Here is a 16515-nt window from a genome sequence, read left to right as displayed (position 1 = left end):
AAGTTATTGTTATTATTTAAACAAGATTAGTATACCGTTTAAATGGGGATAGACTAGAGAAGTTTTGATAAAATCCGAAGATTGCTATCTCTTTTATTTATTTTTTTATAGCCATGTAAACTTAAATGTTCAGTCCATTTTTAACTTTTAGGAAAACTTCAAAGCTGAATTAAAAAAAAACTAGATGATATTTGCCAGTAAATTTAGATTTGATGCAACCGTACATCAATGCACGTCAAAACAAAATATTTACTTTGAGGCTACGCCTAGTAGTTTTTTTTTTAATCGAAATTAAATGATGCGATTTGGGTATTTTGGTGAAATTACTAAAAAAATTAATATAAAAGTAGCCGCCTGGCATGGAACGTGTTATGGGGGCTGAAAATATAGGAAATGACCCATTCTATCCGCCAAATCATTTTGGCACACGATGCACCAAACACCCTGTATTGTGGTAACGACGGATAACTACGGAACCCTACAATGCGCGTGCCACGACAAGCACTTGGCCAATTTTTTTATCTATAACCTGAACTTGAATAGATCACGCAAGAAAACGTGTACCTGAAGTTAAAATACTTGGGTATCTATCAATATTATAATAAGATATAAATAAATAAAAACACAACTCACACACAGAATTTTTATTGAAGCTTGCAGATATGAGTCGATTGGGTACTTTTTGAAAGCAATAATAACAGGGCAAGGTGTTTTCTTAAACTTATTTTCATAAAAACTTATACGAATTTACAACCTTATACTTTTAAAATCAGTCAGTTTAAATTACACTTAGATGTTTACTTTTGAAGATATTTATAGTCAAATTAATTAACCCAATGTAATCAATAAAACTTTACAGTGACTAAATAGTCCTAAATAATTATACAACCTAGTAAAAATAATGTTTTGTTGAGTTAAAATACAAAATAAAATAAATATACAATACTGTACTATTAAAAAGTCTAAATATTGCTACTTATACCTTAAATACCTACTTAATATAAATTGAGAGGATATTACTAATACATAATAACATTAATTATATTTTATAAGGTGGCAGTAACAATGGCAGTATTATTTTTACTTACACAATATTGGTAAAAGTTAAAGTTTATAATAATTATGATACTAAGGGCTGATTTTTTTATAGTTTATGCAACGAACTTTTGACTGAAGAATAAGTTTGGCACATTGACAGATTTAGTATGAGAAATATGTCGAAACGACAAGTTTATTCTTCTGTTAAAAGTTATCTGACAATTGAAAAATCAGCCCTAAATATTAGTATGAACAAAAATACCAATAAATTCATTCAAATACAGTCTTTAAGTTTACGGAAAAAGGGCAATAAACATTTGTAAAATGTTAACGTAGTTAAACTCATATAAGTAATTATAACATTATAGGTAATGAGGACATATAATTTTAAATTATCAGTCGAAATAGCATACCTAACAGTCTCATTGAAGAATACACAAAGCTTTTGCACGATAGGACATCATCAGCCGCATGAACTACTACTACTGGGGCGATGCTGATGATGAGGCTCTTAGACCGGCGAGTAGCAGGATCTGCAGGAATGGCATTTTTGGCAAGCTTCGCTAGGAAGCCAGTAATCGTCTTCGTCATCTTCATCTTTCTGAGTTACTCCATGCCAACACATTACGATCAGTAATAAATTATATATCACCAGGCTAATTAGTTGCGTCACCCACATAAAGAAGGTCTGCGAGACCACAGTCAAAGTGGTCGTAATCATAACTATTCCCATTGTGATGGCAACCAAAATAGTAATCATTTTTGATTTCAAGTGGTCTCTCGACCTGGAAAATCAAACAAAAAAACTTTTGTTTTCTCTTCTTTGCAATCAATTGAAAATAGTAGATTCAGCTGAAGGGGTTGTCCATTCTCGTGCCAATAATTTCTCTCACTTTCCCGAATTTTGATCAATTATATAAATTTCTAGGCCTAGTGAGTCCCACGCACCATCGATATTTGTGATTTTTGATTCATGAAGGTTTACAAAACGTGCGTCTTTCGTGACGGTGTTTTTAATGCTCGTAAAATCAAAAACTCACAGCCGTCGAAATTGAGATTTAATTTTGAAAACATTTTTTACGAATAAATTTTTTGCCAATAAATAAAATATAAGATACACCTCATAAATGCAACCGCAAGTAAATGACGCTCTTGATAAGTATGTTAAATAAACCAATAATGAATTGTAACATAATAGAAAAAACACAGTCATAGTTACTATTTTATAATACGAGCAAGTAGGTAGTAAAATAATATAATAGTAACAGGGCACTATTAATAACGAAATAAATTTTCTAGACTTGTTTTTACAGTTGCGTTGTGGTTATTGTGTTTGTATGTGTTAGAAGAACTGCGTTTTTTATTTGCTTGAATGTAAATTTAAAATGTTTTGTAGAAATAGGTACATAACCATGAAAATAAGTTAATCGAAGAAGAAAAGTTATTTGAAGAAGTTAACTGTTTCCGGTTAAAGTTTTTTGATTGTTCTTTAAAAATAAACTCTCGGGCTTTGCAAAAAGCTTGCGGAACTGGTCGAGCTGACCTGTAGTTTAGCGCTTTAGTCTCATTCTTATGTCTTCCCTTCCAGTTTTCACAAATTTCAAGTAAATAATTAAAATACCAGTTATTTATTTAAACTTTGTCTGTGTATGCTTCCTTTCTGAAATCCCGCCGCGTATTTAAACTAATTAATAAACCTAGCACACTTTGTAATAAGGTTTCTTTTTCTCACACTTGTTTAATAACTTTATATAACTTTTAATGTTATTTAAAATTAGTAGAAACTGTTTAAAACTTTGAAAATCTTTTAAACTGGTAAAATTTCACTTTTATTGAAAATATAATGGTACAAATTAATCACAGGCGCAATCGGAATTAACCTAGCGGGCGTCAGCTTTTTACAAAAGTGTCAAAAATAATTTTAAAAACAATAGATATTTAAAAAATAGAAAGAGTCTCCGTCAACAAGTGATGTGTTACGATAATTAGTGGTGTATCAGATTGCCAACAAAATAAAATACTCAAGTTTAAAAAATACAATTTTAGGGCATTTCTTTTTTTACTGATTTGTATTTAGTAGCAGTATTAGAGTTTTTTACTTCTTTAAATATGACAAGAATGCAAAGTAACACCGTGTTTAATTTTAAGCTTGTCTAAAGTTTTTAAAAACTTTGAAACTGGTAAAGTTTCCCTTTTAAATTGAAAATATAATGATGTAGCAAATTAAACTAGCTTATTTCGTTATATTTAGTGATGTTAAAATACTATGCAATTTTTTAAGTATATACTTTTGCATAAAAGGTTCTTAAGAAAAGTTAGTGTGCGGCTAGGACAATTTTAATTTAGATTTTAAATTATTATAAGTCTTGAGTTTAGAAAACTATTGATTTCACTTAAATAAAACAAGTACAAACTGAATTTGGGGGATAGGAAAAGGAAAAAGTAATACTTTTCACTTAAATTGGAGCGTCATTAATTGAGGTAAATTACCGGACAATACTTAAAAAAGTTCACACTCAAGTCAATTTTGATGAGACTTTTCAAAAATCGAAATTTGAAAAGAATAATTTGGAAGAACGCCTAAAAAGTTTTGAATACTGTTGTAATTTAGGACTTTAATTTGGACACCTTCGAACTGATAAAATATAAAGTTCACTTACTTGGAGATGAAAGTCTGCGAAAGAGTAAGAGTATGCGCGGTGAGGACTGATCGCGAGAAGCGTCTGCCTCTGACTGCGGCGTTAGGCTCACTGAATTTCAGCTGCAGGTCTGTGGGCCGCCCGCCCCGCGTGCCCTGAAGCCTCCGCGGTTTTTAGGCTCCCGAGCTGCGCACCTTTCCAGCGTCATTTGTCGAAGCCAACTTAATTACAGATAACTGAAGTTCATGAGGTAGAGATAGTATTAAACCGTTACTAATTAACCTTTTTTGATAATGGCGAGTTTGTGTATGATAATAAATAAATATATAATAAATAAATATAAATAAATATCTTTGGACATTTTACACTGCGCTTCTAGTCCCAAACTAAGCAAAGCTTGTACTATGGGTACTAGACAACGGATATTATTATTTAAACATAGGTACTCAAATACTTTTTTTTGTAAATACACACTTATTATACACAGAAAACACCCAGTCCAATATAAACAAATATGTTCATGCACACACCGCTACCTCCAGAATAGTAGTAGTAGGCCGACATGACTACGATAGTGGTAATTAGAATTAATTTGTCAAATAAAAATTTACAGATTTTTAACAATCACGTAAAATTTTGTGTAAAGTGCAATTATTTATTGAATTGGAAATGAAAAAATAAGTAATTTGGGAAAAAATAAATCTCGTCTTGTTAAATATAATGCTTGACGTACCATCGTCTATAAATAAGTCGGCATAATGGGATTTTATACACTAAATAAAATAACGATTCTGTTAGTGTAAGTAGGTGCCGGTGAAATGTTACTGCATGTCTGTAACTGCCCTGGTGTCAAGCTTCATGAGCTGCCATTGGCACTGACCCGGCTCACATTAATACTTCTATCTGACTTTTTAAACAAACTCTATGGGATAAGGACGCTAGAATGTCCTAGAACCTTTTGTTAAAAACAGAAATAGAACGGTCGGTTTTATCCTTGATCATATTTTATTACTGAAATTGAAAAGTAGTCAATTGATTGAGATTTTTTATTTTAATTTAAGTAAAACTTAGAGCCTTTGAATGCCGGCCGAGCGCAATACACAACTTATAATTGTTTTGCAACCACTGTCAGACGGTGCAATTAGACAGTAACATTAGATGGATGGAATATTATAATGTAAGATAAGATGTATTAATCGAGAGCAATTAAAAGCTGAAACGTTTCAGTTGCTATAATTTACTTTGCACATATGGAGTCCCATCCACTCTTTAAATCTTGTTTAGTATTGTAAGTTTATTTATACAATTCAAAAGATGGTATAATTAATAGTTTTCATATTTACCTTGCCTAATAAGGAGTCCCACCCACTCTTTAAATCTTGTTTAGTATTGTAAGTTTATTTATACAATTCAAAAGATGGTATAATTAATAGTTTTCATTTGTGTTTTTTTTAAATGATTCAGGGTTGTACACAAATTGATAATTATGTTTCGGAAAATCACAGTGAGTCAATCGTTTATTTCGCTCTTGTATTATTTTCGTTTGAAGGTTGTAGAATATTCAATGAACCCCTATAAAATGAGAAAATTTATAAATAGCCGGTTTAAAACATGAAAACGGGACCATGATTCACACAGAAGCCTTCGGGTATTGAAGTAGGTGGTATATAAGAGTCGGCGTGTTGGCGTCACAAGGCCTTCCTACCTCCGCTCGGGGCATGCATTTATTAAGATATTATAGTCTAAGGGCTGGGCACATGCTTGCCATTTTTATGGAATATAATGTTTTTATTAGTAAAGTTGACATTAAAATATAATTTTTAGTTTTCAAAATGTCCAGTTCTTTAGGTTTAATAATAAAAGTAAAAGTCAAGTAATTAATTGGCAAAACTTTTAATATATTTTTTTTCTATCTTTTTTTTTTAATTTGAAACCATAAAACCTTAATATAAAATCAACAACAAAATCTTTTTTAGGTATTTTTATACCTAACTTCAAATTGAACATCTTTTAACTTTGGTTTTGTTTTGTTGATTTGATATAACGAAAATATTAGGATTTTGATTTTGTTGAACACTTTAAATTTTGCGAATTTGACAATTTGCGCATTTGACATTTTGCAAATTTAACAATTTGCGAATTTGGAAGATTGCGACCGCTTGACAATTTGCGCATAAAGGACGCGTACGAAGTCACGGGTGGCCGCTAGTAAAACAATAAAGTGAGTTTAATAACGAGTGAGTATAATGGAAACACAAGGGCGGTTTTTCTATACAAACATAGTCCCTTGTTTTCTCTGGATAATAAGTAAGTACCGGTAGAGTCATATTTTTTTGTAATTTTAATAGGTATTTTCAGTACAAACTTCAGTTGTCTCTATCGTGCTTTGTGGGGAGGTTTAAGGCTTGCGCGACAGCAATAGATTAAGGGTTCGGACAAACCAACGCGATCACACCGCGATCAGCCGGCGTGCAGCGATGGCGACCAGACCTTAATGCATTGATCGCCATCGCTGCACGCCGGTTGATCGCGTTGGTTTGGCCGAACCTTTAGAAAACCTAAACCAAAATTTAATTTACAAGGAAATAGATGTACCTACGCCTCAAATTATTTAAGCGTTCCCTCGTCGTAATTTCTTTGTTATGGTCTTTCATAAAAGTCGTTTGTTATTTTATTCGCTCAGCAGATTTTTTATATATTTTTATTTCGAAGTGGAATTTTTCCCATTTTACCTTGTGCCGCTCCTCGTTATGGCGCAGTAATTGCTCCTGGAGTTCCTGGTCGTGATTAAGTCTTATATTTTTTGAGTTCTAGCTCCGGCAAGCACGCAGCAACTGCTGGAGGATGTTGCACTTGCCATTAGCGTTCCAGGTTCTTTGTTTTTTAGCTCGACCTGTCAGTAGGTTGTATGGGGCGTGTTGTCTAAACCCTACTTTCAATGAGGAACGTATCAAATCTTTGATGTTATTTTATGTGATATAACTAGTAATAAATTCGTACTAAGGATATTTTTTAATAATTTTTATTTTGAATGTTACACAAGCCTTTATATTCATATTTGCCAGTAAATATTGAAGATTAGGAGAATTGAAAAAGTTGTCAAAGTATATTTCACAGCCTATACTACTACTAACCTGACGAAAATTCAAAATTTCCAAAGCTTGCGCAATCATGCATATTGCATAGTGGTACTCAAAGGCACAAGAATTGTGTGTCATCTTGAACGTGTGAGTACCAGCCACTTTAAGTGTTTTTCCCATACAAAAAAATAAAAAAAATAATAAATGACTTTATTAACACACATTACTAAAAAAACACTACAATAGATTTAAAAGAAAGAGACGAATGCATGTTAATAGGGCGCCCGCTCAGTTTTAGTTGGGACACCTTATAGGATGTCCCGACACTGATTTTCAGCAGGAAGCCCTATCAGCTACTGCGCATCCCTACCGTTTTAAATATGTTTTTTTTCTCACGCTGAGCTTGACGCTGGAGCTACTCGTACCCTTCATACTATATTAGTAAAACAAAGGGAGGTATACTAAACACAATTCATATTTTTATTTATTAATTTCTGTCATTAAGTTTCTATGATAATGGAGCTTGATTTTCAGACCACTGTGCGTAGTGTGCGTCGTCTGGGGCGGCTGCCGGCAAGCTTTGCCGAACGCAATGCTTTGCTCGGAGTATCTCCTATCTGGAGAAGGCATAATAAAATAGACTAACTACTTAATAGTAAATAAAGTACGTTAATGTGGGATCTCACCAGAAGGTTATGCTCGTAGCACTTTAGACTTATTTACGCTTTTCTACAATGAACAAAAATGTTTAATATTCGAGAATATTATTCATTATACGCTTCAGTGGTGGTGACGATAACGGTCTCTTAAGAGGATCTCAAAGGATATTCAACGTTCGTTTGTTCAACCAAAAAGCGCTTAATACCTATAACAAGTTATTTTTGTTAATGCATTTGAATATTTTTGCTCTCATTTTGTTACAAGTTCATATACATAGAAGTAAGTAGGTAGGTACTTTCTTTGTTTGAGGGATTGCAAGCTAATTGTGGACCATGTTTTCTTGAAAATATGGAACAAAAACAGAAAACAACTCTTCGTGTCTTGTTTTTTACAATTGTCTATGCTAGTGATCATGCATGCTTGTCCATGTGTTTAACACCGAGGTATGGACATCGAGTGTAATTGAATTAAGGTGGTTTTCTGGGAACACGGATTGCGCTCGGAACAATACGACTGTGATATGGTTTGTTCGCTGGCAGTGAATTCTATTATCGATATATTTCGTAAATGATGTCGGCTATACTACTAATTATTAGATAAACCCACAATTTTGGAATGTTTGCTTTTGCAAAATCTTGACCACTTTGTATTAACTTATTATACTTTTTCTTTGTCGTGACTACCAACTTTCAAAGGGTTTTTATTTTAAACAAACGTTAAATTAATCCCCCGCTAAAAAACTGACTGTTTCATAATTCTGAAAATAAAATCCAAAACAATGAAAAGTCTCAAACATAAAAATAATTCCAAGTAAGCAGTTTCCTATGGCTGCGTTAAAGCCATGTATAGAATGGAAAGACGCTGCAACGCAACTGGAAAATAAACGTAAGTCAACTGTTTGACGAATCTGAATCGCGTTGTCGTTTTGACAGAGAGCAACTTTATCTCAAGTACGCGCAACGGCCAGTGGTTTGCATTATATATTTTTATCCACCCGCTCTATTCTGTTGCTTTATTATGTTTTAGTCCGATATTATCCGCTTGCCCACGGCTTTCTTCCCACCTCTCGTTAAGCTCTGCTGGGGCATAAATACTTCGTAAATCTTCGCGTTTGAACTATTAATACGTGGAGGTGAACTATTCTAATATTAAGCCTCGATATCTTATCTTTAGCTAAATCTTTCAAGTGGATGGTATGATTTGCTTGAAAACGTAACAAATTATCAGAAACAAATATACTTCTTGCCATGTAAGACATCTGTTTTCCTGCTCCTCCCAAGAACTTCCTAAGATGTTGTGAACAACTGGATGTTTGATCTGTATAGTGTCCTCTCCACTAGCGGGAAGAATAGGGAGGTATTTCACCTTCGGGTCTAAAGCCTGGTCCGTGAGCACGTAGAATCCCGTCCAATGACCCCAAGCTGCCCATCCTTGTCGCTCGCACGTAATTATGTTGCTGTCGCGCTCGCACACTCACTGCGGGCGCGCATCGCACAGTCGCGACAGCAATATAATTACGCGCGAGCGATAAGGATGGGTAGCTTGAGGTCATTGGACGGGATTCTACGTGCTCACGGACCAGGCTTTAGTACATTTAGAATTATTCTCAATTGTTTGGTCAAAGGTACGTTGTCTTCTAGTACTATATTTAGCTTTTCACGGAGATCAGACACTACTCCAGTTGGGAGCCGAGGATTGGGAATTGCCTGTTCTGGTAAGGACACTTCTTTGAGTGCGGCGTTCCGAAGATTTAAAGGTATCTCAACAATTGGCTTGATTGTCCATACTAAGTTTCTTTAATTACTGGTTACTCAATAATACCTATTCGCATATAAGACTTCTCACAAATTTTATTTTTTTACACCACTGTGTACAAGTAATGTTTATAATTTCCTACATAAAGGTTTAATATTAATATACATAACATGCATCAATTATTTGCATTATTACATGTAGAGAAATCCAATTTCGATATACGAGTAAACGATTTTGGTTTGAAAAATTACTACGAATTTTTTTCCAATACCGCAAATAGCCTCGAGCAATATTATGAATTATAAGGATTGCAATTTGGTTACGGTATAAATATTTGTTCGTTCTGCTTGCAATACTCGTACCAAAAAAAGGAGAGCTATATTTTACTATCGGCAAACATTGGGTGAACGATTCTCAAAAAAAAACTGACACAAAATTGAGATTGAAAGAATTCATGGGCTGTCTCGCTTTGCTCTTATGATTGAGAACTACGAAGTCGAGCCATACTATCACAGCGCTCTTCACGTACAATTTCTTGTTCTTCTGAAAAGGACTAACCTTTCATTCGCAATATTTCGAATCCTAGTTGGATTACGGCTTTTTCAGTAAAGATTTGGCATGGTAATGGACAAGTTTTGTGATGTTGAAAACATTAGATTTCACTGAATGGGCTTAAAATACAGACCAAAACTAAAAAGTCGGTGAAGTTATTTTTGAAATCCATCACAAGAAATGGCTGAGAAATTATTTAAATTACCTTCATATTTTCGTGTGGAACTTAAAAATAGGCGGTGCCAAGACGTCAGGCCACCTGATCAAGTTTTAATCACTCTTCATTTAGGGATCTGTTTGCAAATTATTAAAGTTTTGCCAAAAACTGCCAATTTTTGTGATTTGGACTGTGTTTACTTGGAAGTGTTCAAGATGAGTTACTCTTTAAGTGAATATGCAAAATGCACTATTTTTATGGAGTCGCACAAGGAAACGGCCACGCTGCAGCGCGACTGTGTTGTGATCAACTTCAACGCCGAGGTGGACCACAACGGGAGCTATATCCTGGCTATCGTGTTTTTATCAACACTCACAACACGTTAATGGCAGATTGCGCATTCCCGGTGGAGATGAGTCACATGAAGGAGTTCCTAGAGTTGATCCGGATCGAAGAGAGATGGTGCTTGGAGAAATTCAAAGAAATCCATCTATAAGTGCAAGAAGAATGGCTCATACTCTGGATATCCCAAGAACGTCTATTCAATACATACTACACGAAGAAGGATAGCACGCGTTTCACATTCAGAGTCCAATCTTTACTGCCAGCAGATCACCAATTGCGAGTTGATTTTTGCCAAACAATGTTAAGGAGAGAGCAAGAGGATCCTGGATTTTTTAATAAAATCCTTTGGACTGATGAGTCACGGTTTGAGCGAGTTGGAATCTTCAATATTCATAATCTCCACACGTGGGCAATTGAAAATCCACACGAAGTGAGAGCTTCTACATTCCAATATCGTTTCAGTGTAAACATGTGGTCTGGGATCCTCAATGGTCCGTTTGAACTGCCTTCGAGACTCAGTGGAGAAACATACAAAAACTTCTTACAAAACGAACTACCATTGTTGCTAGGTAATTTGTTTGTTGTAAATGTCGTAAGCCCCTGCAAAACGGCACCCACTGAAAATCAGTGTCTTTGTGGCAGTTACACTGCTGCACTGTCAAGATGGTACTGAGTGGGTGACCTTTTTGACAACTTTTGTCGTTTCGTTTTTTTAATTATGTGTGTCTTTTGTTGCCAAATAAGATTATTTTCTATCTTTCTTTCTAGGAGACGTCAATCTGGAACTAAGGCGGACGATGGTGTTCCAGAGCGACGGTAGCGCCATGTCACTACGCAATGCAAGTTCGACATCATCTAAACGAAACGTACCCTAACAGTTGGATCGGACGCAACGGATCAATCCTATGGCCACCACGCTCTCAACGACCTTAATCCAATCGATTATTTCCTCTGGGGCTATTACAAGGAAATAACTTACGCCCGAGAAATCCGAGAATGCTCGAGCGAAGAAGAGCTTTGAGCGAAGATTGAAGAAGCCGAAAGAGTGGTGAGAGCGAATCGTGAAGCCTTCAGACATTAAGGATAACTTCTTATGCAGGTGTAGTCATGCAGTCGAATAGGTTGTGTGATTCTTTCAGGCAGTGCATTTTCGTATGTTAACAGTGCAGCGCTACGGAACCGCTGGGAAGTGGTATCTTTGTTCAACAATAGCTTCGAAACTAATAGACGTAGAGTAATAAATTTACATTCGTTTTGTAGAATAGCTCAAATACTAATAATACAATGCAAATAAAACATACTTTAACGACCTGGTTTTTCTTGTGTTGGAAAATAACTGAAAAAGAAGTGAAAAGTCATGTTTTATTTTTCAATTAAATCAATTCTTACTCACTTAAAATGCATGAAACTTGTGTTTGTTTTCTACTTCTACTAATAGCTTATTAATGTTAAGTTGGCTTTCACTTGTTTCTGAAGGAAGAGGTGAAAACTAAAAACTTCAATCTTTGTAATTTTGCGAGAAATGGGTCAAGCCCAAAATTTAAAGTATTTTCATCTATAAAATTGTCCATAGATTACGCCCTTAAAGTTTGATCACTACTACATGCCCGGACACACTGTATAGTTAGATGATAGTTGTGTTTATATGCTTTATAATAGTTCTAATTTCGCATCCAGTTCCTCTAGCCTTATTCATTTTGTGCACTCAATATCTTCTTTCTTTCTTTCTACAATTATCTTTTTCTTCTTCATCAAGCTAGAGCTATGGCTATGATAGCCATTTCTTGTATTGTGAACTTATTGACGTGCGTCACACTTCACGTTCAGTTGAACCTCAAGTCTAACATAAGCTAGGTCTCCAGCGCGTGTTTTGTCCTACACAATCAACAAAAATAATACAAGTCTCGAAATGAAGATATAGGTGCTGTTCTTGCTTTGACAGCTCGGAATTCTGCTTGGCCATAGCATCTATCGAGAGCATCTTCCCTTGGGAGAAGACATAAGAACGATAGACTACATAAACATAATCTTATACATAAATAAATGTGGTACACCGCCACAAAGAAAAAACTCGAGTTTCTTAACACACTATCCCAGGATGACTTTCATCCTCTTTACGAATAATCACAAATTATTGTTGTTAATATCTACTATTACTAATTCCAGCTATTTTGTCTTATTCTATTTGCACGATCCCAGTTCAGGTGACCCAAATTGGATTCGACTCAAACTGGCTTGCACCACAGAATAAATAATAGTAGTACCTACAGAAGGATTACTCCGCAAGACGATTTAAATAAATGCGAGTCTTGCTACCACGCGATACAGTGTAATTCAGCTCGCACAGCACTACGTACCTACAATTTTATTCACCTACAAGTTTTGTCTCTTTCTATCGCGTGTCTCTGAACTCTTCTTACGCTGTTAGGGTTGCAATGCTGTCTAGTGAAAAAATAGAATTAATCTACTTAGGTATTTGTAATGAGGTACGTATGTAGGTAAGTATTAGTGTTATTTTACCTTTGTAAAAATAACATTTTAAATATACCTGCTTAGGATAAAAAAGTACTTATTTTAATACAATGTCTTCATTCATACCTATTTTAACATAAGAAAAATAAATTAAACATACCTACTATCACAGAAGAAAGAATGACATCATATCTACCTACTTACTTACTACGCAAACACGAAACGGCTACATCCTAGAACGAGAGAACTATTTTTTACTGAATATTGTTGGGTACCTATGCATTATGGTAAAAGAACTAGCTTGTCGTAATTTGGTGTATCGATGTTACTCTTCCGTTTCATTTACCTACACGAAAAGGTAATACTTAGTTAATATTTTAACGATAAAATTCTTAAAATATCATAAATTGTATTCAAAAGAAATTATTTATTAAAGGCAAAACATCAAGTCCCGACGGGCGCGCGCGTGACACTCGACTGATATAATACCCGCCGGCGGGGCGCTTCGCTGTAGGTAATTATCGGATGTACCGCGCGGAGTGAGCTAGGCCTGCTTGCACTCTGAAGGAGGACGTCAGTCTCAGTGCCAGCCCAAAACGACCACAACGTGACGTCATTTAGAGCAGGGGACAGTGAGCGTTACGTTGAGCTTTATGAATATCCAATGTTTTTATTAGATAACAATCTTGAAACATGGTTTTCATTCTTAAAAGAGTTTATTCGTTACTAGCTGACCCGGCGAACTCTGTTCCGCCTTAAAGGCAATCTTTCCTTATTTGCTCACCGTTTAGACCTACCCTGGACTACGACAAACATTTTAACACCAAAATCAGCTCAATCGGCCCAGCCGTTCTCGAGTTTTAATCAGACTAACGAACATCAATTCATTTTTATTTATATAGATGTATTGGGAAAGTTGATTGGCAGTTGATACACTGTATCTTCAAAAATTACCATGCACTTTCACGGGTAAAAAAAAAACATCATTTTGCAGGGCTGAAGTAAATTTCCTGTAGTGATTCAGCAATGTCAACACCCATCACCATCTGTTTTCCGATGGTATTAAGTATCATGGTGGAGTTCTCAGACAATTCTGGAATGTGGACAGAATTGCCATCGCGTTGGTGGCTTTTCTGAGAGCACCGCCTTCTGCTCTAGCTTAACGCTTTTGATCCCTCCAGCACTAATACATTACTTAGTGATTAGTTTATAACCTCTATAAAGTTTTACTCAAAATTTTGTATCGAACAGGAATGCAGTTTTAAATTAATTCTTAGCTGCGAAATCTTTGTTTATCAGCATAATATTATATCGACAAATATAGGCAATATGGCCTTATGTTTTTTTGTCTTTGGCACTTTTACGATTTTAGTATGTAATGTGCTCGCAATTTATTGAACTTGGTGAAGAAAGTTCTGAGCTCAAAAGGCGTTTGATTGCAGTCTGCTACCGAACGTGAAATTAAAGAGATCAAGTTGCTGGTCTATTGAGTTGATGACGGCCATGAATGTGTCGATTGGTTTGGATTTGGTTATTTTATTGTGGTTTGTTATTCTTTGTTGTTTTTGTTCGTCCTCATGCGGGGGTCTGCTAAATATTGAACAGTCTCGCATGAGATGTTCAATATCTTGAACTCTGGAGTCATCGCAAGGGCAGTAAGGATCGTCTATAGTTGGTAGGATTTATTAGAGTCAGTAAAGATCTGCGAGCTTTAAAAGGACGGACCCACATGCATACGGAACTTTGCAATCTCGCCTACTGTTGTAAACCTCTATTCTGAAAGACTGCAATGATATTTTTTAGCCTAGGCGCAGACCACCGATTTTTTTTCGGTCGATAGTTGAGTCGGGCTGTTAATCAGTATGGAGATGTACTCGTATGATAATGCGCACATTACACCGATTTGGTATCAGCCGATTCTTCATATAAATTAATGTCTACTACTAGGCTTAAGGTTGTTTGTATTTGGAATTAGAAAACGGTTTATTGATATTTCGATAATGTACAGATGAAATCTATATTACGTCTTTTTGTCCATTTTTCTAGAAAAATATTTTTCAAGCAACCTTTTGAAAATCTTAGGCATATAACTGACCTAACGTTTTTTTTTCAATAACCACATAATAAAAGTGCTACATCGGGTGGAAATATCGCATGACGTCACTATTCTGTAAAAATTGTACAAAAACGTGACGTCATGCGACATTTCAACTCGAAGTAGCGTTGTTATTATTTGTTTATGAAAAAAATTCTAATATATCTCTAATATTTTCTTATATTTCTATTTCATTACCGAGTCAGCATCCCTATAGTGTGTCACTGTATTCGGGAAGCAATACAGAAATATCTCATTTTGTATGACAAAACGCTGGCGCACCATGATCGATAATGCATAAGTTTAATTTCACGGCTATTTAAAATTCAATTGTAATTTGTCATAAAATAAATTAATTGCATAAGTAAAGAAAGCAGAATATACGCAATACGGATCATAAAAGGAAAAAATAAATACGTTGATACGTTTTTTACCTTTATAATGAAATCTTTTTTTCTTGAATCAATTTAATAATGGTATTAATTATTCGATATTCACGTAATTCTCTAAATATTGTGAGCTAATTAAAATAACGTATTTTCAGGTAAAAATTATTGTTGTCCTTTTCCTGACCGAACTTGTTCTTGGTCTTCGAGTGGTGCCACATCATAGAAGATCACTTAGAAATGACCGATTAGAAAATCATAAAAGTGGTAACATTTTAGAACGAATTTTAAGTGATTTGTCTACGAGACGGTTGCTAAAAAGCAGATCCACAAACCATGAAAACTTGTCGAAAGCTCAACATATTTACAAAGCGTTATCGAAGTATATGCCAAAACATAAATTGAAAAAAATGCTACGTGAGGATGAAGAAACTCCTGAAGTAGCCATCCCAGCTGATCCAGAAAGAGAGAATGTAAGAAACGAACAAGCGGTAATAGTGGAACATGAGCTTATGGACGCTCTCACTAAACAGAGTTCTGCTTTACTGGATTCGCCATATGTCGAGAAAAAGGGAAGAAATGATTTTCTAGTCATGAAACCTGATATTACAGACCCATTCGTGACAGTGATACCTAACGCAATATACTACAACGTGGAAAAGAAATGTGTCAACTGGCTAGATGATTGTAGCCTACAAGGCATAAGAAGTAGGTTATTAAATAAAGTAATGGATTAACATTACTCTGGATGAACTTGCATTTCTTAAAAATAATAACTTTAGTATCTTGTTCTTTTGATTATACAAATTCTATAACTCTGTACATTTGCAATGTTTGTATACCGTTGATAGCGCTTAAAATCGTATTATGGATGCTAAATATAACTAGTTTTGGACGGAAATGGATATATCAATAGAAAAAATAGGTACAGGTTTTAGGACCTGTTGTTGGCACCTGATATTACAAATCAATTTTACTCTTACTTATTACAAAACAAAACCAAAGACAAATCCAGAATAGTTTGCAACATTCCGGACGTACACAAGTACACGAATTAATGAAACAATAAATACTTTACGTTAAGTAATACACATAATAATAAAACAATAAAGTATTAAGGGTTAAGTGAAAAAAAAAATGAATTAATATAATATAGGGTTAAAATATTGCAATTATAATAATTAGGTATAAAAGTAGAAAAATCTAGTTCTCAAGTAGCCAAAACTACATAGGTAATTTTACTTATTTTCTAAGGCTGCCGAAGGGTACCGGAAATGGCGGCAGTGTATACCGTCTTTCCCAGGGTATGACTACTTGCCCTCTTGGTCATACTGGC

General features: G+C 34.9%; 1 protein-coding gene and 1 long non-coding RNA gene across 2 annotated transcripts in view; one reads left to right on the top strand and one right to left on the bottom strand.

The window, feature by feature from the left end:
* Window positions 1-16515, bottom strand: part of LOC135087023 (uncharacterized) — a 65670-nt gene that overhangs the window by 42151 nt on the left and 7004 nt on the right. The window lies entirely within an intron of this gene.
* Window positions 15173-16080, top strand: LOC135087185 (uncharacterized). Its single transcript, XR_010260696.1, has 2 exons — window positions 15173-15269; window positions 15338-16080. It is a non-coding gene; the product is annotated as an uncharacterized LOC135087185 (long non-coding RNA).

This window comes from Ostrinia nubilalis, chromosome Z (genome assembly GCF_963855985.1).
Source record: "Ostrinia nubilalis chromosome Z, ilOstNubi1.1, whole genome shotgun sequence".
NCBI classification, from domain to species: domain Eukaryota; kingdom Metazoa; phylum Arthropoda; class Insecta; order Lepidoptera; family Crambidae; genus Ostrinia; species Ostrinia nubilalis.
The sequence above is the reverse complement of the archived record's forward strand: the minus strand, read 5'-3'. Positions and strand labels throughout refer to the sequence as shown.